Raw genomic sequence first — 15088 nt, 5'->3', positions numbered from 1 at the left:
GCACACTAACATGGATTTAACAAAGTAGGCAAAGGGTAACTTAATATTTATCATAGTATCGGTGGAGCTCGTGTGATTAACCGGCACATCGATTGAGATGTAAATATTAAGGGTACCAAGTATATTTGCATGGTTATTCACACCTTGTTTTGTGATCCTCGGCATCCCAGTCACAAAACCTGAAGGGCACACTCGAGATTGAAACATGCCATTGAAAAGTTCAATGACTCTCAAAAGATCTAGGAGTTTCAAATCCAATTAAAAACCTAATTACATTATTTCGTTTTTCATGGTGGAAATTGGTAAATCGTCATTTACCTACCTTCAACTATTTTATAACTCGGATTACGGCATCCCTCTTCCAGTTATAAATAGGTTGTTGGATCCTAGCCTTAATATTTCATATTGGATGTTATATTAAGGACTTTAGATCAACTATCTTGAATATCTCCCAAAAGATGTCTAGTTCAGACATCTATGATCTTCCCAAATCTCTTGGAACTTTACTTCCTCCACCTCCTCCAATTATTCTCCCTAACCCACAAGTTCAAGGTCACTCAAGCCCTAATGGCAAGCAAGGTCTATGTGTGATCACATCTTAGAGATGAAGTCACATATTGACAAGCTGGGAGAGTTGGGTGTCAAAGTCTTGAGAAAGTTGGATGTTCAATCACTTTCTAAGTCACATAGTGAGTTCCTTTGGGACTACTATGAAACAGACTATGACATGAACCTTAATGATCATATCTATTTGCTTAGTGCTGCTGAATCAGCAATGATTTGGAACGATAGTAAAGCAAATTTGATTAAAAGATCAACTTCCAAAAAAATTTATGGACAGTGACAATGGTGACACTGGAAATCCAGAAAAAGCATTCTCTTCCCAATGGAAAGGGATTGGCCATAGTCAACCCGGTTGACCAAATGGTAAAGAGAAAGGCTAAGTCTGAGATAGTCCCATTACCAAAGGGTCCATATGTTTATTTTGCCAAAGGAAGGGGCGTTGATTGCAAAGCTGCCAAATTTACCTAAGGATGTTAAAGTCAATAAGTTTGACTCTACATCAGGTAGAGCCCATTATCTAACTCTGTTAAGTTCTATTCTGAGATCCTCATTACATGATGTGACTGGGTCACATGTTGATGTTTTAAGAATCAAATAATAGAGAGAAATCTTAAAGGAAGTATATGTTGATTCTGATCGCGAAGGTGGATTTCGATCGCATCAGAATTTTGAGCAAGGAATAGATAACAACAATTTTCCATGTGGATTGTAAGGATAAGTTTTTCCGCAAAGTTTTAAAATAAAAGAAAATTGTTTAATTTTATTTATTTGAAGTATCCTTACAATGGCATTTGTGGAAAATTGTTGCTTATATGATTCCACTGACAGCAATATTGGAAAACGGATTTGATTCTTTCATTTGTGGTAGTGTCTAAATTTACCAAATCAGGAAAGTTCCTCATCGCCCAAGTTTCAATTGGACCGAAACTTGGAATAATGCAAGTTGAATAGTATGATGAATGAGAACTTTCAAGCATTGGAAAATCAAGACTAGTTACTTGTTCACATGGATGTGTGAGTCAAGTGAAGGACTAAAGGGATCGAGTACACATTCTTGTGCACTGGTCATGTCCACCACAAAAGATCGATAAGACTATTCATCATAATTTACTATAGCTCAGTAAATATGGTTATAATTACAAGCTTAAGTGTAATTCTGAGACATTGGAAAAGGTTCCAATGTATGGCAGAGCGAATAAGAAGAATCAAATTAGGCAGAAAGATAAAAGTTTTCTCAAATCTGAAAAGATGGGAGAGTACTTTAGTATCATGTTTTGTGATCATATTAATGATTTAAGAACAACATCACAATTGGTCTTCTAAGGACATCTTAGTGCATTCTTATGACTAAGAAGAGGAGTCATGAATTGTTGAAATGGTTAAATCAAGAAGATGAGTCATACTTCGTTTCAAAACAAGTCTTAGAGTCATACTCCAAGACTATAAGTTGAGATGCATATCTTAAAGAAAGGTTTATAACACTTGTCAAATGTAAGAGTAAAAGTGTCCTACTCTTGTACATTTGAAGTTGGTAAGTTGTGATGTTTTGGATTAAACAAAGACCAACTAAGGCCAATTGTGTGAAGTGTTTGTCTTGATAAAGAATCCGCACTATCTCTTGAATATTTGGCAAGATAGTCTTATATGTCAAGAGGACAGTAGGAGTCTTAAAGATCCTAAAAAGAATTTCAAGAACTAGTCAAGAATAAAACCTGAGGTTCTTCACTAGCACACGACTTGAGGTTTATAACCTATCATGTTGACATATTCTGTGCCCATACCAGTTAAAGTGGGCTTTGCATAGCAGTTCTGAAAGTTCTCAATTGGTTGCATAACAACTTGGAAGCAATGGCAGGCCCTGTACTGCCAGGTGGCAAGAAGTTAAGATTGCATAAGTTCAGTCCATATGAGTTTGGATTTGTCATTATCCTTGTCTTGTGACTATGGTTTTGACGATTCACATGGATAAGAACACATACACCATAAAATCTAAGGGTCATAAGGTTTCTCTACGATTCATGAAAATGATGGTGAGGAAACACTTCCACCAAGTAGATTTGAAGCAGATGGCAAAAGGTCTAAACAATTGAGACTATGATTACGGCATCCCTTTTCATAGTTCTGAAATTGTTTAGACACACATGCATGCTATCTAAGGAAAGGTGTATGATTTTGATAAAGTTTTATCAAAGCATCTCGTATCAGAAATCTGAACTTTGGTAAGAAAGTCAATAAAGTATTGATTTCTAGAAGTCCAGCTGATTTCTGAGTACATGTCAAAGCTAGTAGGAGCATAAGTGTTATGCTAATAATCATCATGTTAGTGGGAGCATGATAATTATTGTTAGTGTTGCAAGTTAGCAATGTTAATTATAGAAAACAAAAGTTTCAATTCGTGAGGCTGCAGGGATTGAAAAAGTTGTTTTGCTATAATTAAGGGAGAGGATATACTTCATTTCAGTTCTAAAGGCTTAGATTGAGACCTTAATCATCCTTAGTCAAGAATATATATATGAATTTCATGTTGGATTGGTTCAACTTAAGGAAATTCTATATATTGCGTTCTCAAAATTCGATTATGATTACGACATCCCTCTTCATAGTCAAATTTTGAAAACATGGCAAATAAAAATATTGTAGCAAAAGACTGGTCTAGAATCATGTATTTATGTGAGACATCATGAATCGTGTACCATTTGCTTTGGGTACATGATCGATTGCATGTGCTATAATATTTGTCATTTCTAAATTTTTCCAAATGCCCAGAGGCATTAAGAAGGGAAAAGGTCTAGAATTGGATATGACTAAAATGATTAAGCAATTGTCGAGGACAATCTGAGGTTTACCAAAGATTGGTTGCTCAGGGACAGTTGGAAGTATAGTGCTAATTTTGGAAGGACCATATTGACATATTCTGAAAAGCGGCATCTCTTATTCAGAAGTGATAGTCAAAATGAGAATATGGAGTTGTCTCCATAGGTGGAAGTTATCTGTGTAAGATTAGAACACTTAATGCAAGAAGCATGTCCAAAGCAATGTACTTTGAATATGAGACTTAGTTTCCATGGAGTTGATCTCCATTGGAATACCTTATAATGACTGTTGACAAGTCTTTGTGACTTTGTACATATTCATTACAGGAGGGTCAGTGCATATAAGTTTAAAATCTAAACAGATTTCGATAAATGATAGGAATTTGAAATTCTCACATTTTTCGATAAGGATTTGGGATTGTGAAATTAGAATCATTGAAATTATGTTCAATTGGTTTATTTCACATAGTAAGGATCATAGACAAACATAGAGTGCATACTTGGTGTATGGCAAAACTATTGTTTAAGAAAAACATAGTGTACATGCTTGGAGCATGGGACAACTAGTGTTTTTAATTCAAGTATAAAGTTGATAAAACCGAAACAATGAATAATGAGTAATCAGTATGGTGATAAATAAAAGTGTTTATTTATATTCATAGGGTTTGATACCATATTTGAGTCATTTATTCTTGTGTTTCACTTTGCATGTTTTGACTTCCAGAATAACTAAGTCGCTCTTCCTGAATGATTAAGTTATTCAAACCATCCACAGTCGGTCATATGTTGGAAGTAGATATGAATCAAGACTGTCATGGGTTGGTTTGTAGAGGTCCAAGTTGGTGGACAAAGTGGTGCTACAACACTTATGAGTGCTCATAAGTTCTGAGTATTGGATTCAACCCGCGCTCATTTGAATCACTTCATGGATTTTATCACGAGTGATCATGAGACGATAATATCTTATATTCTTCAAACCTAGAGATATGAGTTGTTACTATGAGTTGGTTGTACATTGATTGCACGAAAACGCATTCGGTAACTTGATGTTATAAAACGTGCCTTTGTGTATGATTCAACAAGTAGTACAACAAGCCATATGAGTCGAAGTTTATCCATTCCTTTTACCTTCGGGATAAAAGCGATATCTGTGGGCCCCTCGATGATTTAAAGATGATACATGTGAGTGCTTGGCCAAGCCAGGACTGATTTGATTTGTTCAATCAGTCAGTCATCATGAATCGGAAATCGGGAAACAACAAATGGACAAAGAGAATGATTGATAATCCATGTCTCAGTCCATATGATATCTAGAATGGAGGAATATATGATCCCTTATCTAATGGACAAGTCATTGACAAAGGTCAGAGTTCATCGACAAGGTCAGAGTTCGACAGAAGCTTTTGAGAGCTACGATTGTTGATCGGTTCCTGAAGTCATACGCAATAATAGTTTTAGACTTATCCAAGTGGGAGACTGTTGGATTAATGTCTAAGTCCATAACTATAATTGGTAAGTCTTGACCCGACCCGGCATGGTCCATTTGGGTTGCATGGCATCATGCATTTGGATAGACTATAATGAGAGAAATAACACTTAAGGTTGGTTAATATGTTATAAGTTCTAATATATTAATAAGGTTATTTAATTAGTATTGATCAAGAATTAATTTGGAATTAATTAAGTGATCAAAAGGAGACTAATTAAATATATGGGTTGATTGTGTAAATCATTCATTCTTATATATGTGGGCTTGTGATCCAAGATTCCTTATGTTGGACTAAGTCCATGGGGTGACCCATGGATACTCCATGGAGGTTAAAATCCATGGATCATAAGGAATGGGTAAAGTTATGAGTTACATGGTGTAACCTTAATAGCCACCATATAAAAGAATCCCATGGCTCAAGAAATTGTGCACTAATGTGTGAATATGAGGGCTAGACGATTTCAAGGAGTGTTCCATTTCTCTCAAGTCATTCCATGTGCATTTGGTGTTGTGTGAACCATTTGAGGTGTCACACTTGGGGCACTAGGCACTCAAGCTTCATGGAGACAAGCTACATCAAACAAAGGTATGTATTCTATCCATTTGATTACCCAAGTATCAAGTATTGTATGTTAGATAGGGTAATACCTTGGAAAGTTCATAATTGCATGTACAATAGAGAAAACATAGATCCAAGGTATTTAGGGTTGCATGTACACTTAGGAGTGTTAGAATGCTCAAAACCCATCACTAAAACGTTTTAGTATGGAGAATTCTAAGAAGGGGGAGTTACCGATCCAAAGTAATGCCAAGTTGAGTAAGACTCAAAGCCCGAGTACCGAAGTCGAGATAGCAGAAATGAGCCGAGTACCATACGCTTCCGCAGTTGGCTCGATTATGTATGCTATGACTTGTACTCGCCCTGATGTGGCCTTCGCTTTGAGCATGGTCAGCAGATATCAGGGGAACCCTAGCAAAGCACATTGGACCACAGTCAAGAATATTCTTAAGTACCTTCGGAGTACCAAGGAATGGTTTCTAGTCCTCGGTGGGAGTGATGACGTAAGGGTGCGAGGGTATAGTTACACCATTTTTCAAACCGACAGGGACAACTACCGTTCGCAGTCGGGCTGGGTCTTTACTCTAAATGGAGGAGCAGTGACTTGGAAAAGTTCAAAGCAGGAGACCGTAGCTGATTCAACGTGCGAATCGGAGTACATTGCGGCGAGCGAAACGTCAAAGGAAGCGATATGGTTGAAGAACTTCATTGGAGACCTTGGAGTTGTGCCAGCCATAAAGGAGCCCATGGAAATTTTCTATGATAATGAAGGAGCGGTTTCCTTGACCAAGGAACCGAGGGTTCATGGCAGATCTCGACATATCGACAGGAAATATCATTTTATTCGACATCAGGTGGAAGAAGGACTCCTCGTAGTAAAGAGGTTATCGTCGGAGGATAACCCAACAGATCCCCTTACGAAGGGACTGAGTAGTGTTAAGCACTTGCAGCACGTTAGGAGCATCGGGCTGAAGGACGATATTAGTTTAGATTAGATATTTTAGAAACATGTAATAGATAAATGTAATTGACATTTGATGATTAAATAAAAAGGTATTATTTATAAGTAAAGTTACTGTCTTATGTTAATTGTTTACCTATTGTTTCATTTTGCATGTTTTGACTTCCTGAATAATAAAATTATTCGAACGTTCCGTAGTCGCTCATACTTTGGGAGTAGGTATGAAAGAAGATTGTCATGAATTGGTGTGTAGATTGTCTAAAGTCTATTAGACATAGCAAAGGTTTACTGCAACGTTCATGAGTGCTTATGAATAAGTTTTGAGCATTGGATTAAACCCGCGCTTGCTGGAATCACTTCATGGAATTTATCTCGAGTGATCGCAAGACGATAATATCATATAGTCTTAAAACCAAGATATATGGTTTATTGTTTTCAAGTTCGTTGTGCATTGATAATGCGTAAACGCATCAGTAACTTGATGTTATAAAACGCATTGTTGTGCATGATTTGATGAGTGAATGGTAGATGCATATAAGCCGAAGTTTATCTATTCCTTTAATCCTAAGAGGATAAAAGCGATATATGGGTCCCTCGATGATTTGGTTTGACTTATGTGCCGGGCCCGATCAGGACTGAATTGACGTGTTCAATTAAGTTCTATGTCAGACGAATCAGAGATCGAGAAACAAACTACTGGACAATAAGTATGACTATGTTCCATGTATTTGTCCGCACGATATCTAGAACAGAGGACTATACGATCCCTTATCTAAATGACAGGTTATTGATATGATCAGAGTTTGACAGTGTCTTTGAGAGCTACGATTGCTAATCGGATTGTACTTACACTATAGTTACTAGACTTATCCAAGTGGGAGACTGTTGGATTAGTGTTTTAGCCCGTAACTATATTTGGTATGTACTTGACCCGGTTGTGCATGGTCCTTTTGGGTTGCCTTCACCAAAGCAACTTGATAGGATGAATTACGAAGAGAGAGGTTATTATGGTTTATTAATATATTATATGAATAATATATTAAAGGAGAAATCATATAGTTTAATTAATATTAGACAAGAATTAATTAGGAATTAATTCTGTGGCTAAAAGACATTAATTAAATAAAGGGGACTTAAACTGTCAAATGTGTGATAGTTAAATATTGGGCTGGGAAGCCTTATGGACTAGGCATGGACGAAATTAAGGATGTGTCCATCTTAATTTTGGACATAAGGGCCCTATTCCAGAAGCTTCCTTGGATTGCTTAAGGCCTAAGTTGTCCATTAGGGTTTTGACTAAAACCCTAGTAGCACAAGTATATATAGAACCCCTAGGGCATCAGTTTTTGGCCACTTGAAACCCTAGAAGAGTTCATAGCCAAAAATTATGCCTCTCCCCTCTCGCCAATATTATCCTCTTGCTTGTGTGGTGTTTGTAAGCCATTAGAGGAGTGACATTTGTGACTCTAAGCTCCAAGACAAGAAGATTCAATCCATTGTTGAAGAGGTAATCATCTAGATCTGTTTTCATATGTTATTTTCGAAATATACATGCTAGATCTAGGGTTCTTAAGTCTTGGATGAATTGCATGTACAATAGAGAAACCTAGATCCAAGCTTCAGGGTTTGCATGAGCACATAGGATGTTCTTTTGTATAAAACCCATCATAAACCAATAAAGTCACTGACTTGGTGACTTTGTATTCCCAAACAAACCCAAACTCCAAAAATGGCATTCTACTTCCATAAAAGTGACCCTAACTCATGAATGAACCCATTAAGACCTCCAAGATGGCAACGTTCTACCTTAGGGACTCATTTAACACTGAGAGTGGCAACTCTAAGCCTAAGAATCAGATTTTAACCATAAAGAGCCATCCTTGGGACCAAAATGAACTAAAACTCCCAAATGGTAGATCTAAGAGATGGATGATCAAGTTAAAAGCTTTATACCTTCATCATGCTGAGAATGAGTCCCAAAAGCCAGATCCATAAGCTCCTCCTTGATTCCCATCTTTGCAACAAGCTCCACCTTCTTGAAAATGCACCATAAACCATCCAAAATGCACCCACAAAGCTCACTACACTCTTGGATGAATCTACCACTCGAAATTAGGGTTTAAGGCTCTGAGAATGAAAGGGAGGCGCACCCCCATGGACTTAAGGTGCTTTAAATAGCGAGCCAACCCTAAAAGTTAGTGTTTTGGAGATCCTTGACGTACGCTGGGCGTACTCCCTGTACGCTGGCGTACGTCCTTCACACCCGCGTTTCATTATTCAACACGACGCTGGGCGTACCCCAGCTTACATTAGGCGTACTCACCTGGCTGCAACCTTGCATGCATGGCTGAAATGCAAGCTTTTCCATTCAAGGACCAATTCTGCCAACAAATTCAAAGTACTATAACTTCTTCATTCTAAGTCCGTTTCCGACGAACTTTATGTCCACGAAAAGGTAACAAGAAGCCCTACGTTCCTAGCTACACCCGAAGCCTTAAAACCTTTCGAATAAAACCTGAGACCCATAAAAGACCGAATCGTCAGAATACGCTTATACCCTTGGCCTCCGAAGACACAATCGAACACTTTCAAAACCGGGTGTTACAACTCACCCCCACTTAAATTAGATTTCGTCCTCGAAATCATTCCTTGCCATTGCTTACGCCAAATAACTTGGGCAATATGGCCACAGCCCCGAGCATACCATAGCCTTTCCAAGGCAACCGAAACCAACCCTCGTAGGGTTCTAGAACCCGAAGATGAACAAATTCCTTGCAACCTGATCACATCTGCTCCATCTAAAATTTGGAGTCTTGAGATGGTCTGTCTCCATGACAGACTGCCCACATCAAATCATCATCGAACTTATTCCCCAAGAAAACCAGCCTAATAAGAATACGTTCCTACCCGAAATACCTTGAGGCTTCCAAAAGAACAAAATCATCGGTCAACTGCGACTACCGAATAACAAGCAATTCCACATACAGACCCCAAATCACTGAAGTTGCTCCTACTCCTCTTGCTGCCATATAGTTGCTTTCCTGAAGAACAACCGAGACCTCCCTGGTCCCAACATGTCTGCCAATTGTCCGGAACACCAGACACCTACCCGATTATTGAGCCAAAAACACACGCAACAGTCCCTTGCGACCTCCGAAGGATGCATCGTCTAACAATAGTTGCCCTATCTATACCGCCACTCGTGGCTCCTTCGATCCATTTGATCCATCCAATCGTGATAGGCTGACAACCTGTCGCCATTGAATCCGACGCAAAAAGGTGAATGCTACCAGAATAACTGTAGTCTTACATCATACTCGGTCTCCTTCGACCTACCGTTTCCTGATTCCAACATGTCGTGGCTCTATTACAGATAGAGCCACCCGAGACACATCACAACGGCTTAAACTACCATCAAACCAACCCGTTCATCCCCCTGGAATTCTGCCCTTGATGCCCTTGGCATATAGATGCCCCACATCGCATCTCACTGAAACAAAATCTTGCACCAAACATGCGCGAATTCCGATTCGGGTTCCTATCCAAAACTGAATTGATACTCCATTCCTATCCAGAGATCCTCGAATCGGCATTTGCATAATGCACCATGACTTCCCGTCATCGTTTACTCGACCGATTAATAAATACCCTTAGCCGATTCCCTGAGACTACCAGTATCGCACCCGGTCCAACCACCAGGTTCCTATGAGATCCAATATCAGGGCTTCCCAGCCGTAGCCCTACTGTGACATGCACTACTCATCCACATGATCCTGTATCTCAAGATCCAACCCTTGGCTCAGCAGTCTCTACCGGTTCCGTCCTAAATTCCCATAACCATCCGGGCTCGCCCCCAGATAACTGATCGATCAATCACCTCTGGTCCTGATCCTAACTAAGTTGTGGCTCCCCCACAACCTTGTGAACTAGACTACCCTAGTCCAAATCACCTGAAAGAATATATGAACGCTACGGCACCCCCACAGTCTTACAACACTTTCTACTGCTAGTGAATGCTACGGCTCCCCTGCAGTCTTACAACACTATACCCTAACTGCCCGTCAGTGAATGCTACAGCTCCCTCGTAGTCTTACAACACTTTCACCATAACTGACCATTAGTGAATGCTATGACTCCCCCGTAGTCTTACAACACTTTCACCCCAGCTGAACATTAGTGAATGTTGCGGCTCCCCCGTAGTCTTACAACACTTCCACCCTAACTAAACATTAGTGAATGCTACGGCTCCCCCGTAGTCTTACAACACTTTCACCCTTGCTTCTGTCCTGGATACCTGGACGGTTCTCCCCCACTTAGATTCAACTAAGTCTGCTCGGCACATGAAAATTGAAGGATTCCCAATCCTCCTTACGTTCCAATGTTCACTTTGCTGACGACCGATGCTTACCAAAGCTAGCGCACAAAAAGTATCCCTGACCAAACAACACACTTCTTGAAACCAGCTAACACTTCTTAAATCCCAACAACATCAGTGACTCCAGATGCTTAAAAAATGACGTCGCGCTCAGATCTCAATGCCCAAAGGTCGGATGCTCCAACCCAAAACTCTAGCAATAACTATCTCTTCCCTCGGCACTCCCGATTGCTCTTCCAAGCACAAGTACTAAGGCTACTGAAAACTAACCATAATTCCCTCGTACAAGCCCTTGAACCAACCCCAGAAATGACTGGAGCAGGTGAACTCACTGCTCCTCCCTGATCGTCAGACAATCGACCTCCTTGTTGCCCACCTGATCATAACAAAAATAGAACGGCCTTGCCCCCTATGGGCAATCCCCGATGACGTGGCCAAACCTTCTACACCTGTAGCAACCCAAATCACTGAACAGATTTCGACAACGACTCGGAGCAATCATGATACACGCGGAACCCGCTCTGCGAGATACGTCAGTCTGAAGATTCCTCAAAGATTCCTCGACATGCTGACTAGCATCTGACAACCCTTCAACCCTTGCTCACTCAGACTATAGCAGAGAACCGACCCGAGATCCAACTTATCACAATTCCAAAGTGATGCAAATTCCCGATATCCATTGGAAATGGCAGAAGATAGCATCTCCGCAAACATATGAAGGAATCTTGACCTCCTCCTCATGTGTTACCTAGACCACCCTGAGGACATGGTTTAACACTTCCTTCCAATCCCAACGACAATCCCAACCCTTGGAACGAAACTCCATCGTACAGTTTCCTCAAGCGTTGCACTGAACTCGACCTACTGGACTCTCAAAAGTTGATCCGGATTTCTTGGGTCTCTACCCGAGATCCTCTACTAGATTCATCTGACCGGAAACTCTCTCATCAAGGCTCTCCCAGTTACTTTCCGCCCTCGGATGTGGGATCCATATCAATCAGGGTCTCGCACCCCGACGCGCTCACCAACTCAATCGTCACGGCTGAACTGCAATAGCTAGTGCAACCTCTGCTCTAAACCGGCTACAAACCACTCCCAAGACACAGTCTCCAATCCCAAAGCGCAATAAATTACACAATCAATCCTTGCCGCATGATACAAGAGATCCAAGGCAAAGTTGAAACCCTGGCAGTCCTTCCGCTAACTGGCTAGCCACCGAAGCCTGGACCAAACCCTGGTCCTACCCAGCTGTGCTCATCCTCATCTTGGCAAAGCAGCTATCCCCACTATTAGAGCATAACCAAGAATTCTCCTTCCCATAAGCTTCTTAGATTCTACAAGACTCTCACCGATTCGAGTATGGATCCTGTGCTTTTAGTAGTACGGGCCCATACTACCTTCCACACCTACTCCACTGGTGCACTAAATATCCCCTAAACAGCAACACAATATCCACCAAAGCAAGTCCTAGGCTCCTTTAGGTTCCCAACCTCACCGAACCGCCCCACTGTAACATCCTATTTTGGATCGTTTGAGATTAGGGTTTGTAGGCTGCAACCCGGGCATGAGGAAGCCTCGGGGTTGCGACGAGTTGCTAGAAGCGTAGGGCATCTCGTCACCTTTCCGTGGATCTGAGGTTCATTGGAAACGAAGTTATATCGAGGAAGCTATGGAAGTTTGAAGTTTTGGCAGGATAAGTCCCTATATTGAGAAAGGTGGCAGCTGAGTACGTTGGGCGTACGTGCGTGTATGCTTAGCGTACTCATGTGCATGACTTTTAAGCGGAGCCACCTAGTACGTTGGGCGTACCAAAGGGTACGTTGGGCGTACTAGGCACAGAGTGAAAACCCTAAATGAGGGGGTGTCCCTATATAAAGAATAAGATGGCCTCATTCCTGGCCACCATCCTCAGATTGAAAACCCTCTTAAGCCCTAAACCTTCGTTCATGGAGCTTGTGAGTGCATTTGAGAGCCTTTGAGTGTTTTTGTGTGTTCTTGGAGTGAAGAAGAAGCTTTGGAGAAGAAGGAGTGAGAGTCCAAGCCCTTGGATCTGAGCATATCTATGTTGGGAGATTCATATAGAGGTATAAAGCTTCAAGCTTTCTCACTCTTTTGGTTTGTGCATCTTAGTATAGTATTTTAGGGTTTTGTCCCAAAAGTTGGAGACTTTATGAGATATTGAGCTCCAGAGACTTGATCAACCCCTTTGAGTGTATTTAGTGGTGTAATGTCATAAAAATCAAGACTTGGACGTTGGAATCAAGCCATGCATGAGATTTGAGCATTTTGTGATAGAAGAGTGAGAGTTTTGTGTGTTGGTGACCTTATCCGCCATGCAAAGGCTTAAAGTCACTGACTTTATGGAGTAAGAGCCATTAAGGAGTCCAGATCTGGTATTTGAGTTAATGTCTTAACGGGTTAAGACCAAAGGAATAGGAAAAACAATCCTGGTCGTACGTTGAGCGTAATTCCAGTACGCCCCGCGTACTGACCCAGTGTCCCCGATGGCCAATCTAGATTCGTGAGTACGTTGAGCATACCAAGGGAGGTACGCCCTGCGTAACCTCACTGTGGACTTTTGGGATAAGTCTCATTTTGGGCCTTGAGATGTCTTATGTGCTTATCTGTGTATTGTGATATTCTGCATTATGTATTTGTGATTTATGCTGAGTATTATTATTATGAGCTTATTGAGTTAGGACCGGAGGGTCCACCCGAGTTTTGGGACCGGAGGGTCCCACTGAGACACATTGACCGGAGGGTCTTATCTGAGTATAGCCAAGAGAGGCTATTGGGATATGTGTGTTATTTTGGGGAACTCACTAAGATTCGTGCTAACCATGTTATGTGATATGTGTCAGGTTTTCTCAGGATCGCGGGAAGGCACCGGCTTGATTGTACACACCAGAGAAAGAGTTATGTTTTGAGGAGCAGTGTGTACAATCAGCCAGAGCCCGAACGGTGATTTCCCAAAATACCCGTACTTATTTATGTTATAAGTTATTATTGAGATATTAGAGATGAATGCTAGAAGATAGGCTAGGTATTTCATATATTAGGGATAGAGTTGCTTGATTTGTGATGCCTTAGCCTAGGAATTGTTGTTATCTGTGACGTGCTTTGAGTGTGCGGAGTAAGAGTATCCATCATGAATCTTTTAGAGAGAGATTTGAGTGGAGGAGTAATCTAGGAGAGATACCTAGATGAGCATTAGAGAAGCCTACTGAGGGAGTAGTTAGATACCTGCGAGAGGTAGGGTTGCTTGAGTTCGGTGATACCTTTTGAGTGTGAGTAGAGCAAATAGAGTTATAACCTATAGTGGTTTTACGTGCTGGTGGAGATTATTCGTTGCCCGAATGTTGCTTGCTTCGTGCTTTGTGGAACTCTTGATGATGGGAGTCAGCTACTAAGTGAATATGACGATATTCAGGAGGTAGATGGCTGGCATCATAAGTAGTTCTTCAGCAGCTGATGGCAGAGAAGTGTGAGAACCTAGGAAGAGCCTAGGGAGTGACCTTAGTCAGATGAGTACGCTGATAGAGGAGAGTATTCGCTGGGGAGCGACCAGGTTTAACGGGATTGGTGATCGAGAAGGTTGAGCAGCTACTTAGGAAATCTGGGACGATCCGTGTGGAAATTATGGGTAGATGTGGCAGGTAGTATGGGCCCGTACTAATGAAAGTAGAGGACCCGTACTCGAAACAGGGAGAATTCCAGAGGTTCTAAGTAGCAGATTGAGAGGAGATAACATGGTTCGAGTACCATGATTCATAGCAGATTGAGAGAATATAACATGGTTTGGGTACCATGATTCATAGCAGATTGAGAGGAGATAACATGGTTTGGGTACCATGATTCATAGCATATTGAGAGGTGATAACATGGTTCGAGTACCATGATTCGTAAAAGATTGAGAGGTGATCACATGGTTCGAGTACCATGATTCGTGGCGTTTAGTGCTTCTGGTCTTACCAGTTATCCCGTTGTGATTGATTAGACTGAGATCAGATGTGATAGAGTGTGGGGCCAGAGGGCCATGTCGAGCGAGTTTTAATGGAGCATACCTTGAGAGGGAAATCGAGTTAGTTTCCGAGAGATTTTATTGGTGAGATGGCAGTTGGAGTCGCAAGGCTCAGGGATGAGTAGAGATGATGCTTATTGGAGGATCGCGGTCTGAGTTGAGCAATCGACCGATAGATGAGGCGTCGCCTTCTGTGGAAAGAGTTGCGTTGTCCCCGTTTCCTGGGGGAAGCAAAAGAGATAACGAGCTTCCAGTTTCAGGGTTTGGAGGTAAACCCCGTGGGGTAGCATAGGGTTGCAACCTTTT

The sequence above is a fragment of the Lactuca virosa genome, chromosome 7, assembly GCF_052849685.1.
Source record: "Lactuca virosa cultivar CGN04683 chromosome 7, Lactuca_virosa_CGN04683_v6, whole genome shotgun sequence".
In the NCBI taxonomy this organism is placed as follows: Eukaryota; Viridiplantae; Streptophyta; class Magnoliopsida; order Asterales; family Asteraceae; genus Lactuca; species Lactuca virosa.
Note: the sequence above shows the minus strand (reverse complement) of the source record.